The 16,797-nt window shown below is 36.6% G+C and overlaps 1 pseudogene; it reads right to left on the bottom strand.

Moving 5' to 3' along the window:
* Positions 1-16,528: 16,528 nt before the first annotated feature.
* Positions 16,529-16,584, bottom strand: LOC145716905 (U6 spliceosomal RNA; annotated as a pseudogene).
* Between the last annotated feature and the right edge of the window lie 213 nt (positions 16,585-16,797).

Here is a 16,797-nt window from a genome sequence, read left to right as displayed (position 1 = left end):
CAAACTGCTCATTTCAGCCACAATGGACAGACTGCATTTTTAACTTCTTTCTATTTCGTCCATGTTCTGCCTTCTATGTCTTTCCTATTATCCTTACCCCATTCCTGCAGGCACTGCTGAAATACCATGTCCCTCAAGAGAATTTTTCAGCATCCCAACTTCAAAATAACCCTCTCCACTCCTTTTATTTGAGTTTTAGTTGTAACCGTAATATAGACCTGCTCTAATACATTAGTCACATGTTGCTATTGAGCATTTGCATTATGGCTAGTCCAAACCAAGATGTGCTACAAGTGTAAAATACACACCTAAGATTCAATATTAGGAATGCAAAACAGGGGTGCCTGGCTGGCTCTGTTGGTGGAACATGTGACTCTTGATCTTGGGAGTCATGAGTTTAAGCTCCACATTGGGTGTAGAGCTCACAATTTAAAAAAAAAAGGTATAAAATGTCTCATTAATCATTTTTATATAGATTGCAATATCAAAATTACAATATTTTGAACAATTTTTTGAAAATATTGGGTTAAAGAAAATAGAGTTAATCTTACTTGTTTCTTTTTACTTTTTTGACTACCAGAAAATTTTAAATGATACATGTGGCTTATATCATTTTTCTACTGGACAGCACTGCCATAGAGCATTTGACGTTTCATTTTGTATTGTCTTAATATTATCTTACTATTAATGTGCCAGCCTCCCTAGTAGATTGCAAACCTCAGTAGGAAAGGAAGCAAGTCATTTTGTGCTTTTTTGTTTTGTTTTATTTTTTTAGTGTTGCAATACCACCTTCATAATATATCAAATTTAGTATTATATTTCTAGTAAGTAAGAACAGAACTACCAAGAGAATAAGGTAGAACTGTTTGGGTAGCTCTTTCTGAAAAGTAAAGCTATCAGAGGCTCAGCTTCTGTTCTGTAAAAAGAGGATTTAACAACTTTAGGACTGACCAAATGAATTTAAATTTGTACAAAGCCATATTTGACTAGTAAGGACGTTTTATGCCTCTACCTCTTCCACCCATGTGGCTAGCAACCTAAAACCTTCCTCACATAATTTTAATAATCTGTAATGGTTCCTCATTGCCCATTACCATGGGTCAACTGCACTCATAGCCAGTAGGAGCTTCTTGGAGATAATTCAGAATGGAGGCAGTGAGAGAAAATGACTTTTCTTATATAAGACAAGGCAAGATGCTATGTTTTGTGGGTTATGGATGATATAGCTAACTCTTGCATGTTTACCAGAAGTTTAGCAAAAACAAACAAACAAAAAGTTTTAAACTGTAGAAGAATGTATTTTTTTAAATGTGAAAAACAAGGATAAATACTAAATATAAAAATGTAAGTTATACATATTTAATTTTTCTAAAACTAAAATTACTCTTTATATTTTAATGTATATGTATATTATATCACAGATATTTTTTCTTTTTATTTTAGAGAGGGAAGAGGGGGAAGGAGCAGAGGGAGAGGGAGAGAGAGAAACTCAAGCAGACTCCAGGCCCAGCACCAAGTCCAATATGGGGCTCGATCTCACAACCCTGAGATCATGACCTGAGCAGAAATCAAGAGTCAGGCACTTAACCAACTGAGCCACCCAGGTGCCCCCCACAGATATTTTCGTATGCCATAAAACATTCTTTGCAAATAAAGTATTAAAGATTATTCCAGTCTATGCATGTACCTATTTTTTTGGGGGTTGGATTTTAGTTTTGTTACTTTTCCTCATTGTTTTTGGTGTTATAAATAACAAGTATATGCGTGTTTTTTTTTAAAGATCTATTTATTTATTTGAGAGAGAGAGAGAGAGAATGGAGGAGGGGCAGAGGGAGAGAATCTCCAGCAGATTTCCCCCTGAGCGCAGAGCCCCAACGTGAGGCTCAGTCTCATGACCCTGAGATCATGACTTGAGCCAAAACCAAGAGTCAGACACTTAACTGACTGAGCCACCCAGGCACATGCATGTTATAAACAAATTTTGGTTATATTTATATTGTTTCCTTAGAACAACTTCTATAACCAGTATTACTGGCTTAAAGAGAATGTCGATTTTGAAAGTTTTTTGTTTTTTTTTTTTAATTTTGTTAGTTAACATACAGTGTAACATTGGTTTCTGGAGTAGAATTCAGTGATTCATCACTTACATACAACACCTGGTGCTCATTACTACAAGTGCCCTCTTTAATACCCATCACCCATCTAGTGCATCCCCCCACCCACCTCCCTCCATCAACCAACCCTCAGTTTGTTCTCTTTCATTAAGAGTCACTTATGGCTTGTTTCCCTCTCTCCTTTGTTTTCTTTTTCTTTTCTTTCATTTAAAATCAATTAATTTAACATATAGTGTATTTTTAGTTTCAGAGATAGTTTAGTGATTCATCAGTTGCATACAACATCCAGCGTTCATTCCATCAAGTGCCCTCCTAAATGCCCATCACCCAGTTACCCCATCTCCCCACTCACCTCCCCTCCAGCAACCCTCTGTTTCCTAGAGTTAAGAGTCTCTTATGGTTTGTCTCCCTCTCCATTTTTTTTTTTCTTTTCCCCCTTCCCATATGAAAGCTTTTGATACATGCAAGCTAGGGTAAATAGACAGACACGTATTTTAGTAAAAACAAACCAAAAAACCCCACTTTTTATTATCTTTTATTGCTATTCCAGAAAGATGAACTCAACATATTTTCTTTCACAATGCAGGAATACCATCCTTCCTTTGCTATATGAATCACTAATGATCTGGGATCTGGGTTCTAAGGAACAGTGAAAACTATGTTGAAAGAGTAAAAAGAGGAAAGAAAGGGTTTAAGGAGAAGGCCAATGGAAGCAACTGCCCTTGAGGGAGGAAGAGGGAAGTGTCAAATAGAAAAGAAATCCAGACTTGGTAGAGGAGAGACTTTCTTTGAAAGCATTATCACAAGGCAGGGAAAGAGACCCTCACAGTAAGGAGAGAGGGATTATTGCAGTAGAGAGAATTCTCTTACCGTAAGATCTGCAACCATCTCTATGGTGAGACCAAAAGAGTTTTTCATTTATAGGGAGGAGTAAACAAGGCTAACACGAAGGGAGTGTGGGGCAGTGGGATGAAAGATGTGGTGTGATGAGACAGGAGATCAGAGAATGTTTTGCCCTGAGGATGGTCTAGGGAGCAGGATGAAGTTTAAGTCCGGGTTGTGCTCTGGCTCTGGCTCAGGCTCAGGCTCAGGCTCAGCCTCAGGCTCTGGCTCAGGGTAGGCTCAAGTTCAGGGATCTGGGGGGAAGGAAAGACTTAACAGAAGCTTGGCTAACAAGCATTTTATTTCAATTGGTCAGTGGGGACAAAGCAGTTCAGCTAATCATTAATAAGACAAAGAACGGGAATTTGGAGTGTCTATGTCTGTCGTTGTCATAAATAAACAAGGAGGGGGGCATCTGGGAGTCATTATCTGTGTCATGGGGAAGAGTGCTTCTTTGCAGTAGGCTGTCTCCAGAATCCAAAAGGATGGGGGAATTTCTTAACCTATGCTGTTTTCCAGGAGTACAGGGCTCAAGTGAAATTCAGTGTCAGAAGAAAGGATTTTCTTAAATCAAAAGGGTCAGAAAAGGGAGGAAAGAGGGAGTTGGGGAACAGTTTCCCAGAGAGAATGGTTGCTGACCTCCATCAGCCCTGCTGCGGGGAAGGGCCCACAGAGCTGTAGTGATGACCCCTGGAGCAAAGAGGATACTGGATAATCTCTGGCATACTCTCCATGGTGGTGTGGATGTCCCTCCCCTGGGTGTTCACCTACATCCAGAAGCTTCTCCAGCAGAAGTAATCAAGAGTAAAGCCTGCCTTGCTGTAAGACTTTGCTGGTTCCTTCTAAATACCTAGACCTCATGGAGCTGAACTCCTGGTAAACAGATAGATATACAAGTAAATAAAGAAAACAAATATAGAATATGATAAAAAGTAAGACAGCATGAAGCAAAGTAACAAAGATATCTACTTCAGGTAGATTAAGGAGGGAGAGCCATCATTATGTATACTTTGGTCTTGGCTTGAAACAAATATTCTGTATCATATTTAGGAAATATTTTATTTTTATTTCACTGAACATTTTTTGCCTAATATTAAACTGAGGTTATTTATAATTTGTGCCTATATGTAGAAGTGAATTTCATTTATAGTTTTCTTTATTTTTCATTTATCTGGTTTAAAGTCAATGTTATATTATTTTAAAATTAAGAGACTTTTCACCTAATAACACAGGGAAGCTACTTTTTCAATGAAAGAAAAGATTCACTTATTGAAACATTTAGTTAGGTCAAGTAACATTTTAAAAATAATTATTTAATGGTTTTTAAATTTTTAAAATGAATTTTAACTACTGAGATTTTCTATTTCTTCCTGAGTTTATTATAATCACATTTTCTGAAAATTATTAATGTTCTCCATGTATTCAAATATAATTACGTATGATTTTCTTAGTATTATTTCCACCTCACCTATATGTGCATCTACTCTATTTCTTTTACTAATTTGAATATACATGTCCTTTTTTATTGCTTATGTTAGTATTTTATCTCTCTTTGTTATTTGTTTTTCTAAGAAGCTAAACAAACATTAATTCCACTCTCTTTCTGCCTTCTTAATTATTAATCTTTTTATTTTTGGCTTCATTATTTTATTTTTCCTCAAAATCTTAAGACTGCATTATTTGAAGAATTGTTCAGAGAAATATTTTATAAATTTTCATGTAGCTGCATGTTTTCTGTTTTAACGTTTGCTATTATTTTGAGTTTTCTTTTTGGGAGATCTTAGAATAAGATTCAGACAATTTCTTGCTTTTTATATTCTACCCACAAATAGAGAGTTTGGCAAATACCTATTAAATATGTTTATAATTTTGTCTCCTTAGTCTGGTAAAGCCTTCAGGGAGTTGCATAAAAATTGCCAACTTTTTACCTTATATACTTTACTTATTTTATTTTATTTATTTATTTTTTTTATTTTTATGTTTTAAAGATTTTATTTATTTATTTGAGACAGAATGAGAGAGAGAGAGAGCTCATGAGAGGGGGGAGGGTCAGAGGGAGAAGCAGGCTCCCCGCCGAGCAGGGAGCCCAGTGTGGGACTCAATCCCGGGACTCCAGGATCATGACCTGAGCTGAAGGCAGTCGCTTAACCGACTGAGCCACCCAGGCGCCCCTATACTTTACTTATTTTATAGTAGAAAGATAATTCCATGATAAATTTTACCCTTTATCTTATAAAGGTGATATTTGTCACACAAGATGATTCTCCCAGATTCCATGAATCTCAATTTTCATAAGGATCACTGCTTTTTTCTCTGTCTTCCTCCCTTTCTTCCTTCCTCCCTCTTTTTCTCTCTCCTCCCTTCCTTCCTCCCTTCCTTCGTTCCTTCCTTCTCTGCTTGCTTTTCTATCTATACATTCTTAATCTCCCTGTCTAGGTAAGTATCTTGTCAAAGTTTTCTTTCTTTTTCTTATTTATTTTACTTTTTACCTAATCTGAAAGTAATAATCTAATAAGTCAGATAACTGTCTTATAACTGTATTAGCCAAATGGTTTAGTTTACATCAGTTTTCTTCTTTTATGCTTTTACTTAATACAAATCCTTGGGATATTCTTGATTTCCTATCCTTTGCAAAATGAATAATATTTTACCTCCTGCATCCTTACTCCCTTCTGTAACTTGGGAAGTGCAGATTTACTTCTAAATTCTACTTGTAGCTTTTTTTACATTTTAGAAAACAGATGTGTACTTTATCCTGTGTTTTTCTCTATTATCAATTTGTCTTATTGACAATGTTACTAAAATGTATTTTTAAATACAGATGCAGGAGGTTTATATATTTATACAAAAAAATTTTGTATAAGAAAACTTATGAAGACTTTCCCCATCAAATGTCGAAAGATATTAAAGTGCAATAAACTGAAAAATATGGTTCTGTTGCAGAATACCTATCTGAACAGTGGGAAAGAGAAGTAAATTAAGAAACAGCCTCAGGAATTCAGGAAAATTCAGTAGATGAAAAAGTTAGCATTTCAAATAGGAGGAGAAATGATGGATTATTCAATAAATGATATTGAGGAAGATAATTATATATTTGAAAAAAGTGAAGTTAAGTCTATGCCCTATTCCAGAAGCATATATTCTAATAGGAAAGGACAAACTGACAAATAACATCATTTCGGGCATTTCTAAGAAAATAAAGGAAATTAAAAGGGTAGAGAGTACTCATCAGGGTAGGGGTGATGGGGAATTTTAATAGGGAAATGCCAAAAACTTTTTTAGGAGAAATATCTATGAATCAGCCATAAAACTTGGGAAAGCACATTTTAGGCCAAGGGCTTCACAAGAAAATGGGCACAGCAGGCTTGACTATGAGACAAAGGCCAGTACCACTACAGCTGGAGAAAAAGTAAAAATAAAAATGTTAAAATCAAATTAAAATAAGAGAAATTCTTTTTAAGCCACATTGGCAAATTTTATTTAGTAGCTACCTGGTTTGACAAAAGTGTGGGAAAATAATCAGTTTTACATTCCTAGTTAGATTGTAGATTCATAAAATCTATGTGGAGATCAATTGGCAGTATCCATCAAAATATGTAAATGTGTATCTCATTACCCACAGTCCCTCTTCCTAACATCTGATAGAAAAATTCACATAAATAAGCAAAAGAATAGTGTTACAGTGTTGGTAGTAGTGGAAGGTGGAGATGAACATGTCATGGCACAAACCACACAATGAAATATAAGGCAGCTGTTAAAATAATAAGATCTACTGATTTACTGATCTGGAAATGTTCCCACAATACACACATTGCTGTTGTTTTGCTTTATTTATAATTGTTTTACTCTCAACAAAGTGGTTTTAGAGTGAATATACCTCATTTATATGTGACAAACCCACAGCTAACATCATACTCAATGGTGAAAAACTGAAAGCTTTTCCTCTAAGGTCAGGAAGAAGATAAGGATGTCTACTCTAGCCACTTTAATTCAACACAGTATTGGCAGGCCTAGCCTAGTTCAATCAGACAAGAAAAAGAAAGAAAAGGCATCCAAATTGGTAAAGAAGAAGTAAAACTGTTACTATTTGCAGATGACATGATACTATACATAGAAAACCCTAAGAAACCACCAAAAAATTATTAAAAGTAATAAATGGGGACATCTTATTAGCTCAGTAAGTAGAACATGTGACTCTTGATCTAAAGGTCCTGAGTTCAAGCATGTTGGGCATGGAGCTTACTTAAAAAAAAAAAAAAGTAATAAATCAATTCAGTAAAGTTGTAGGATACAAAATTAACACAGAAATCTGTTGCATTCCTATACACTAATAAGAGAGTAACAGAGAGAGAAATTAAGAAAATAATTCCATTTACAATGGCACCAAAAAGAATAAAATACCTAGGAATGAACTTAACCAAGGAGATGGAAGACCTGTCCTCTGAAAACTATAAAACATTGATGAAAGAAATTGAAGATGACAAAACCAAATGAAAAGACAAACCATGCTCATGGACTGAAAGAATTAATATTGTTAAAACGTCTATACTACCCAAAGCGATCTACAGATTCAATGCAATCCCAGCAAAATACCAGTAGGGGCGCCTGGGTGGCTCTGCTCAAGTCAAGATCTCAGGGTTGTCAGATCTAGTCCTAGGTCAGGATCTGCTTTCAGTGGGGAGTCCGCTTGAGATTCTCTCCCTCTACTCCTCCCCCTGCTCATGTGCTCTCTCTCAAATAACTTATTTATTATTTATCTATTTATTTATCTCAGAGAGAGACAGTATGAGCAGGAGGGGCAGAGGGATAGAGGGAGAGAAACTCCATGCAAACTCCATGCTGAGCGCAGAGCTCTACGTGGGGCTTGATCTCACTACCATGAGATCTGACCTGAGCTGAAACCTAGAGTCAGAGGCTCAACCGGCTGAGCCACCAAGATGCCCCATAAATAAATAAATCTTAAAAAAAATACCAGTAGTATTTTTCACAGGACTACAACAAATAATCCTAAAATTTGTATGGAACCACAAGTACCCCAAACAAAGCTGGAGCTATCACAATCCTAAATTTCAAGATATACTACAAATCTATAATGATCAAAACAGCATGATGCTAGCACAAAAAATAGACACATAGATCAAAGGAATAGAATATAAAACCAAGAAATAAACCCACACTTATATGGTCAATTAATCTATGACAAAGCAAGCAAGAATCTACAATGGAGAAAAGACAGTCTCTTCAATAAATGGTGTTGGGGAAATTGGATAGCTATATGCAAAAGAATGTAACTGCACAACTTTTTTTATACCATACACAAAAATAAACTTAAAATAGATTAAAGACCTAAATATGAGACCTGAAACCATAAAACTCATAGTAGAAAACATGGGCAGTAATCTCTTTAACATCAGCCCTAGAAACATTTTTCTAGATAGCCCCCTCAGGCAAAAGAAACAAAAGCAAAAATAAAGTACTGGGACTACACAAAACAAGAAACTTCTGTACAGTGAAAGAAACCATCAACAAAAGAAAAAAGCAACCTACTAAATGGGAAGAGATACTTGTAAATGATATATCCAATAATAAAAGAATAAATAAAGGAATAAAATCCAAAATATGTGAAGGACTTATATGACTTGACATTAAAAAAAAGAAATAAAAAATTAAAAATTAAATTTTAATTAAAAATGATTTAAAAAATGGGCAGAGAACCTGAATGGATATTTTTCCAAAGAAGACATATACAGATGGCCAACAGACCAATGAAAAGATGCTCAACATCACTCATCAACAGGGAAATGCAATCAAAACCACAATGAGATACCACCTTACACCTGTCAGGATGGCTAAAATCAAAAAGATAAAAAATAACAGGTGTTGATAAGGATGTGAAGAAAAGGGACCCCTCATGTACTATTGGTGGAAATGTAAATTGGCACAGCCACTGTGGAAAAAGTATGGAGATTCCTCAAAAAGTTAAAAATAGAAATACTATATAATGCAGTAATTCCACTACTGAGTATTTACCCAAAGAAAATGAAAATACTAATTTGAAAAGATATGCACTCTCCTATGTTTATGGCAGTATTATTTACAATAGCCCAAATATAGAAACAACTTAAGTGTTTATTGATAGATTAATGGATAAAGAAGATATGGTATATACACACAATGGAATATTACTCAGACACAAAAAGAATGAGATCTTGCCGTTTGCAACAGTATGGATGGATCTAGAGGGCATTATGCTAAATGAAATAAGTCAGATAAAGAGAAATACTATATGATTTCATTTATATGTGGAATCTAAAAAACAAAACAAAGCAGAAACAAACCCATACATATAGAGAACAAACTGGTGCTTGCCAGAGGGGAGGTGGGCAGGGGGACAGACAAAATGTTTTTCCTTAAATACAAAACAAACAAATGGTCTTATACAATGCATGTTTAAGTAGGAAAAATTTCAGGAATGGCATAGTGTGATCAGTTGTTATTTAAAATATAATTTATTTGGGGTGCCTGGGTGGCTCAGTCAGTTAAGCGGCTGCTTTCAGCTCAGGTAATGATCCCAGGGTCCTGGGATTGAGCCCCGCATAGGGCTCACTGCTCGGCAGAGAGCCTGCTTCTCCCTCTCCCTCTGCCTGCCGCTCTGCCTACTGTGCTCTCTATCTCTGTTAAATAAATGAATAAAACTCTTTAAAAAAATAAATAAAAATATAATTTATTTTAACGTTATACATAAATATATATGCAATGCTATATATTTAGACATGAATTTTGAGGGGAGGGGGCCTGGGATCTAACATTAACATGTGGTATAAGAAATAAAACTTGAAAGTTTTCTCCAACATATCTTGAGTGTTATTTCTAAGGCTTTTATGTTACAGAAATTCTTCATACGTTTGCCCATATTTGAAAAGAGTAGCATCTTATTTCTGTGGTTGGGTCCTGACTGCTATCAGAATTCTCTTTTCAGGTTCAAAGGTCAAAGGCTGATTGATGTGAATTCTCATTGTTAGTTCTCCTCCTGCCAACCTGAGGTGGATGGGAAGGATGGTACATCGTGTGTGGGCAAGTCTTCACTGGGCCTTTTCTTCTCCCAGGAACCAGTTTTTCTGTAACTGCGGTTTCTTAACAGCACTCCTCAAATTATATTATTATTGTCAAATAAAATGACTTTAGGGAGAAAGTGAGGCAGCCGTATCTTACAGTTTTATGATTAGCATTTTTCCCCCAGGACTGGATTTCTCCTTTCCCTTCTTGAGTGAATAAAATATATTTCTGAAATTCTAGAAAAGTGGTGTTTCTCTAAATCTATGTGTCTAACGTGGTTGTTCTTTCATGAAGAGAAAGGGCAGAGCACTATTACATATATTTTTGATTAGCTTTGGATCCTGGAATAAGATTTTATTTACTGCTTAGGTACAGTATAGATTCAAAACTTTCTTGGTGCGCCTGGGTGACTCAGCCAGTTGACTCAGTCAGTTAAGCATCTGCCTTTGGCTCAGGTCAAGATCTCAGGGTGCTGGGATGGAGTCCTGTGCAGGGAGCTGCTTCTCCCTCTCCTCCTCTCTCTGCCCCTCCCCCTGCTCATACTCTCTCTCTCTCTCTTTCTCTGGCTCTCTCTCTCAAATAAATAAAATCTTTTTAAAAAGTTTTCTTAAGTGACTCAGCAAGAATGAAAGATTTATGTTCAGAACCTAGACTATCAGCCGCTCAGAATAGACAGTTCCCACCTCAAAAACAAACAAAAAACCCCCACAAAAAAATCAAGATGCCATAAATACTACCTTCATTATTCTCATCAGATAATCTTCCCTTCCAAAGGCAATCAGTTTTTTGTTTTTTTTTTTAAGATTTTATTTATTTATTTAACAGAGAGATAGCGAGAGCAGGAACACAAGCAGGGGGAGTGGGAGAGGGAGAAGCAGGCTTCCCGCCAAGCAGGGAGCCCGATGCGGGACTTGATCCCAGGACCCTGGGATCATGACCTGAGCCGAAGGCAGACGCTTAACAACTGAGCCACCCAGGCGCCCCAAAGGCAATCAGTTTTATTAACTAAACCTACAAGGAACAAAGTAGACAGGTGTCTGCTCTTTTGAATAGTGTTATTTTAGGCAAACTGGAGATGTAACGTGCCCCTACGTCCCACCAGTTAAAATGTCCTATTTGCTGCAATAGTATTTTAAATAAACTGACCTCCTGTTATGTATTTCCCACAGCTTCCTAGTATTTCGATTTCGGTTCTGTTAAATTCATCGTCTAAGTCCTATAAGCACCTCTTTCATATATCACCATTTCTTTGTCTGCGTTCATGGTTTTCATTACCACCAGAAGGCTCACCTTTCTCTCTTTCGCTTAAATAAATCTTTCCTATCTTTCAAGGTCCTACTCAATTCTTAACTGTTTTGAGGCATTCCTCACATCTTTAGTCCTATTCTTTCATCATAGTTCCTATAGTACTTACAGTTTGTAGTGTATTATTCCAACACCTAATTATATGTTGTTGTATTGTGCTATTCAACTTTCTTTGCTTTCATGGACTGTGAGTTCTACCAATGCACAGATAATACACTTCTATTAAATTACCTACAAAAAAGAGGGGCGCCTGGGTGGCTCAGTCAGTTAAGTGTCTGCCTTAAGCTCAGGTCATGATCCCAGGACCCTTGCTCGGCGGAGAGCCTGCTTCTCCCTCTCCCTCTGCCTGCCGCTCCCCCTGCTTGTGCTCTCTCTCTGTCAAATAAATAAATAAAATCTTTTTTAAAAATTACCTACAAAAAGAGACACATGATAGGCATTTATTAATAAACAGCACAGAGATTACCTGATTATTTAATTAATTTTAGGAAATGATGGCTATAGCAGTGACTACTCAGGTGTAGACAGATGCACCAGCATCACCTGGGTACTTTTGAAATCATGCATAACCTCTGTACCCTCTCATTCTTCCTCTACACCTCTACTGTGTCCATCTGGTGTTCCCACTCAAGGGGACATTCCTCTCTGTGAGAATTATCATCACAGAAAGCAAAGCGCATCAATGAAAATGTGTCATAATCTTCTATGTGACAGAGTGGAAAAAAACCTTTTCATGGCTGAGCTAGAGCACAGAGCATGTAAGGCTGAGTAAAGACATAAATACTGGAAAGATAGGTCATAGCCTCCTCCCTAATGAGAAATGTTTATCCATGGGTTATTTGGGGATGGAGATAGGCCAAATTATGGAAGGTCTTGGAGACCATGTGGGCATTCTGGCTATATTAATATATATATATGTATATATATATAAATATATATGCATGATTTGGAACTTGGCGTTTTCCACTAAAGAATATATCTTTACACCTCTTTCCATATTACATATATTATATATATATATGTGTGTATATATACATATATATATATATATGCATGATTTGGAACTTGGTGTTTTTCACTAAAGAATATATCTTTACACTTCTTTCCATATTATTGTGTAGGAATTACATCATTTTACCACTTCATGCCCATTAGGTTATATTATTAAAAAAAATGGAAAATAACAAGTTTTGGCCAGGGTATGGAGGAGAAGTTGGAAACCTTGTGTATTGTTGGCGAGAGTGTTGGTACCACTGTGGAAAACGGTTTGGCAATTCCTATACAAGTTAAGCAAAAAATTACCATATGATCCAGTAATTCTACTTCTGGGAATATATCCAAAAGAACTGAAAGCAGGGACTCAAACAGATATCTGTACAACCATGTACATAGCAGCAATATTTATAATAGCCAAAAGGTGGAAGCAACCCAAGTATCTATCAGTAGATGAAAGAACAAAGTGTGATATATACATGCAATGGAATATTATTTAGTGCTAAAAATGAATGGAATTCCGATACATGCTACAAAAGATTAAATACTGAAAACATGATACGTGAAATAAGCCAGGCACAAAGAACAAATATTGTATGATTTCACTTATGAGGCACCTGGAATAGGCAAATTCATAGAGACAGAAAGCAGAATAAAGATTGCTAGGGGCTGAAGGAATGAGAGAAGAGAGACCTATTATTTAATGGGCTTAGAGTTTCTGTTTGGGACGATGAAAATGTTCTGGAAATGGATAGTGGAGATGATCGCATAACATCATGAATCGACTAAATGCCAATGAATTGTACACTTAGCATGGCTAAAAACAGTTTTTTTTTTTAAGAGAGAGAGAACTAGAGCATGAGTGGGGTGGGGAGAGGCAGAGAGAGAGAGGGAGAGAGAAAACTTTAAGCAGGCTCCATACTCAGTGCAGAGCCCAACATGGGGCTTGATTTCACGACCCTGAGATCATGACCTGAGCTGAAATCAAGAGTCAGACACTTCACTGACTGAGCCACTCAGATGCCCCCAAACAGTAAAATTTATATTATGTATATTTTGCCACAATAAAAAAAGGAAATGTTTCATTTTAAAAGGGAAGTTTTGTTATATGGATAGTGCAAGCCCGATTTTCATATACCTATTTATTTTTTGTTTCATTTGCTCAGAATTATTTTATAGGAGACACCAACTACATTTGTGTGTTTCAGGTTCCCATGTATGAAAAACCCATTCCTTCCATCTGCCCATCTCCCTCCATTATGTTGCCCACGTAGGTATCTCAATCACACCCTTGCCCTACTCCTCTACACTGCAGCCCCCAAAATCTATTCCCTTTCTCCTGACCACATACTCCAGACATCCACTTTTAATGGAGGGGCCATCCCATGCACATGCAAGTCCAACAGAATCTGAGAATGTTGCAAATGAAATGAGACACTTTCTGTACTGTTGCTACCTCATAAAATATGTTTCTACTTAATTTGATTGAGCATTCATAGGTTTAACTATACTTCCTCATTTTAATCTTATCTCACTATTTATAGCCAGCTGTGAGTTTATTTTTTTAAGTAATTATTTTCATTCCAACAAGCCTCCTTTTCCATAATTGTCTAATTAATCCAGATGTGGGTCTTCTGTGACTCAACTCACACAAGTCTACTCAGATACCATTGTCTGACAATCTGACCAACAGTTTTATGTTACCTATTCCTTTGTTTCTCAGGTAAACACCCATCATTCATTCTCAGGTAACATTCATCATTCTAGGCAGTTCCAGTATTTTCTCATTATGACCAGAAGCTAAAGTAATTATGCCTTGGGCTTAGTTACCTCAGCGATGTCTCTTCAATGGTTTATAGTTCTATATCCTTCAGAGAATTTTCCAGAAGTCTCTCAATTTCAGGGAAGAAGGAGGGGGTTGGAGTCAATGCTTTCTTATCATAATCAATATACTTATTTCATTCTCCATTGTTAAATACTATTCTAAATCTTATAGCAGAAGCAAAATGATTATAGAGCCAAACTTGTTATATAAACAGATTTGACTTTAGCTATACTATTTATCCATAATGTTAATTTTGAAGTTCCATTAACTTAATATGACTCCAAGGAGTAACTATTAAGAAAATATATGTTGATAGTAAAAACATGTAAGAGCTCATTTCAATAAATAAAAAGTTTTGTTGTGACAGAAGACCACATTATCATCAGCCACAGATACATAATGTGAGAGGGGATATGGATAAGGAGGAAAGGAAAAGAGTTCAATTAAAAGACAAAAATCAGCACCTAACAAATCAAACAACAATACAGTAAAAAATCAGTGAGCTGTGTTATAGGTATATGATTCTGAATCTACTCCACAGGCATCTGAAACATAGTTGGGGAGATAAAATCATGTGAGCCAGCGGTCTGCCCTTTATAATTATTTATGGGGTTCACAAAAGAAACCTCTGAGGTGGTCAAGGCACATAGAAGGCTGTGTTAAGGTGTCAGGTACTTGGGCACCATCTTGAAAAGTGGATAGGACTGAAAAAGTGTGCAGAAGGGCTTAATGTCCAAGGAGCAGGAAGATCCACAAAATAGTGGGCCTGTAGTAGATGTGACTGGAGGTGACCAGAAGAATGCTGAAGATAACAGGAAGAACTGAATTGATACCAAACAAAGTAGCAGTAATTCAGATGTAGTCAATTTGGTGGGTGCGGGCAGCCCGTAGGTGGCTCTGAAGACCAGACTCTCTATGGGAGCAGTGGAGGACCCATGGTAGAAAGGACATTTTAGGAAGACAAATCTGGTGGCAACATGCAAAATATTCTGGGAAGGAGAGAGATTACAGAACAAAAAAAGCGAGAGGAGGAAGAACAATGGATAGAGGTTGTATCCTTATGAACCATGACTTTCCTGTGAGGTGAAGTAGGTAGAGGAGGGTACACTGGGTTCCCACTGTGTGGATGGGGAGAAGCAATACAGTGTCTCACTGTTTGATTTGTTTCAAATCATACTATTTAATGTGAGATTTCATAAACATTAGGGTTTATTTTATTTTACAATGGGGGATATTAAAGGTTAGGATCTACTGCTAAGATAATGCTTTGAGTTTTTATTTTTGTCAGTTTGCTTTTTAATGTATAAGCATGAAGGAAATTACAAAAGGTACACATAATCCTTTAAAATTATATTTAGAATTAAGTCAAAGAAAAATTACCTAAAGTAATTATAACATAAGAGCTAATGTTTATTGAATGTTTACTATGTACCAGTTAATATTCTAAGCTTTTTAAAAATCAGCACAAAAATCTCTATAAGGGGGCGCCTGGGTGGCTCAGTTGGTTAAGCGACTGCCTTCGGCTCAGGTCATGATCCTGGAGTCCCGGGATCGAGTCCCATGTCGGGCTCCCTGCTCAGCAGGGAGTCTGCCTCTCTCTCTGACCCTCCCCCCTCTCATGCTCTCTATCTCATTCTCTCTCTCAAATAAATAAATAAAATCTTAAAAAAAAAATCTCTATAAGGCAGGTACTATTATCTCCATTTTACAGACAGAAAACCAAGTATTAGAGAAAATAAAGTTGTACAGGATTGCAGAGCTGGAAGTGATAAAATCAGGATGAGAACCCAGGCAGTCTGCTTCTGAGTCCATGCTGCTAACCACCAGCCAACATGGCCAAAAAAGGAAAAATAAAGGAAATCTAACACCAAACCTTAGAACATAGTCACTCTGCTGTACATTAGATCTCTAGAACTATAATTAGCAATATTGTATAGTAATACTCAAAATTCTCCAAGAGGGTAGATTTTAAGTGTTCTCCCCAGAAGGGAAAAATAAAAAGGTAACTGTGTGAGGCTATGGACATGTTAGTTAACTTGCGTGTGGTGATCATTTCACACTGTATACATATATCGCAACATCAGGTTGTACACTTTAATTATATAAAATTCTTATAAAAAGAAAATAATAAAACACAGTCCCTCTACTAATAACAGTAACAGTGATAATTAGGAGGTTACAGAGTCTTCTAAAGATTGCTTTCACCACCATATCACTGCATGAGGTTCTTTTTTTTTTTTTTTAAAGATTTTATTTATTTGAGAGAGAGAGAATGAGAGACAGAGAGCATGAGAGGGAGGAGGGTCAGAGGGAGAAGCAGACTCCCTGCCGAGCAGGGAGCCCAATGCAGGACAAAAATATGGAACGCTTCACGAATTTGCGTGTCATCCTTGCGCAGGGGCCATGCTTGCATGAGGTTCTTATCACTTGACAGGAGAAACTAAGGCACGGAGAGAGTATTTGATAGAATATACTAGAAAGACCGGGTTAAGCTTGAACTTTTTTCAGGGCTTCAATACTCTTCCACTTTACATAGTACATACACAATTACCACTAAAATTTAGCAAGTAACGGGGAAAAAAAAAGTAAAATGTCCCCGAAGAGAGGAAAGTCACCAACAAT

This window comes from Leptonychotes weddellii, chromosome 13 (genome assembly GCF_054177405.1).
Source record: "Leptonychotes weddellii isolate Sample4059 chromosome 13, ASM5417740v2, whole genome shotgun sequence".
Classification (NCBI taxonomy): domain Eukaryota; kingdom Metazoa; phylum Chordata; class Mammalia; order Carnivora; family Phocidae; genus Leptonychotes; species Leptonychotes weddellii.
This window is presented reverse-complemented; position numbering and strand designations above follow the sequence as displayed.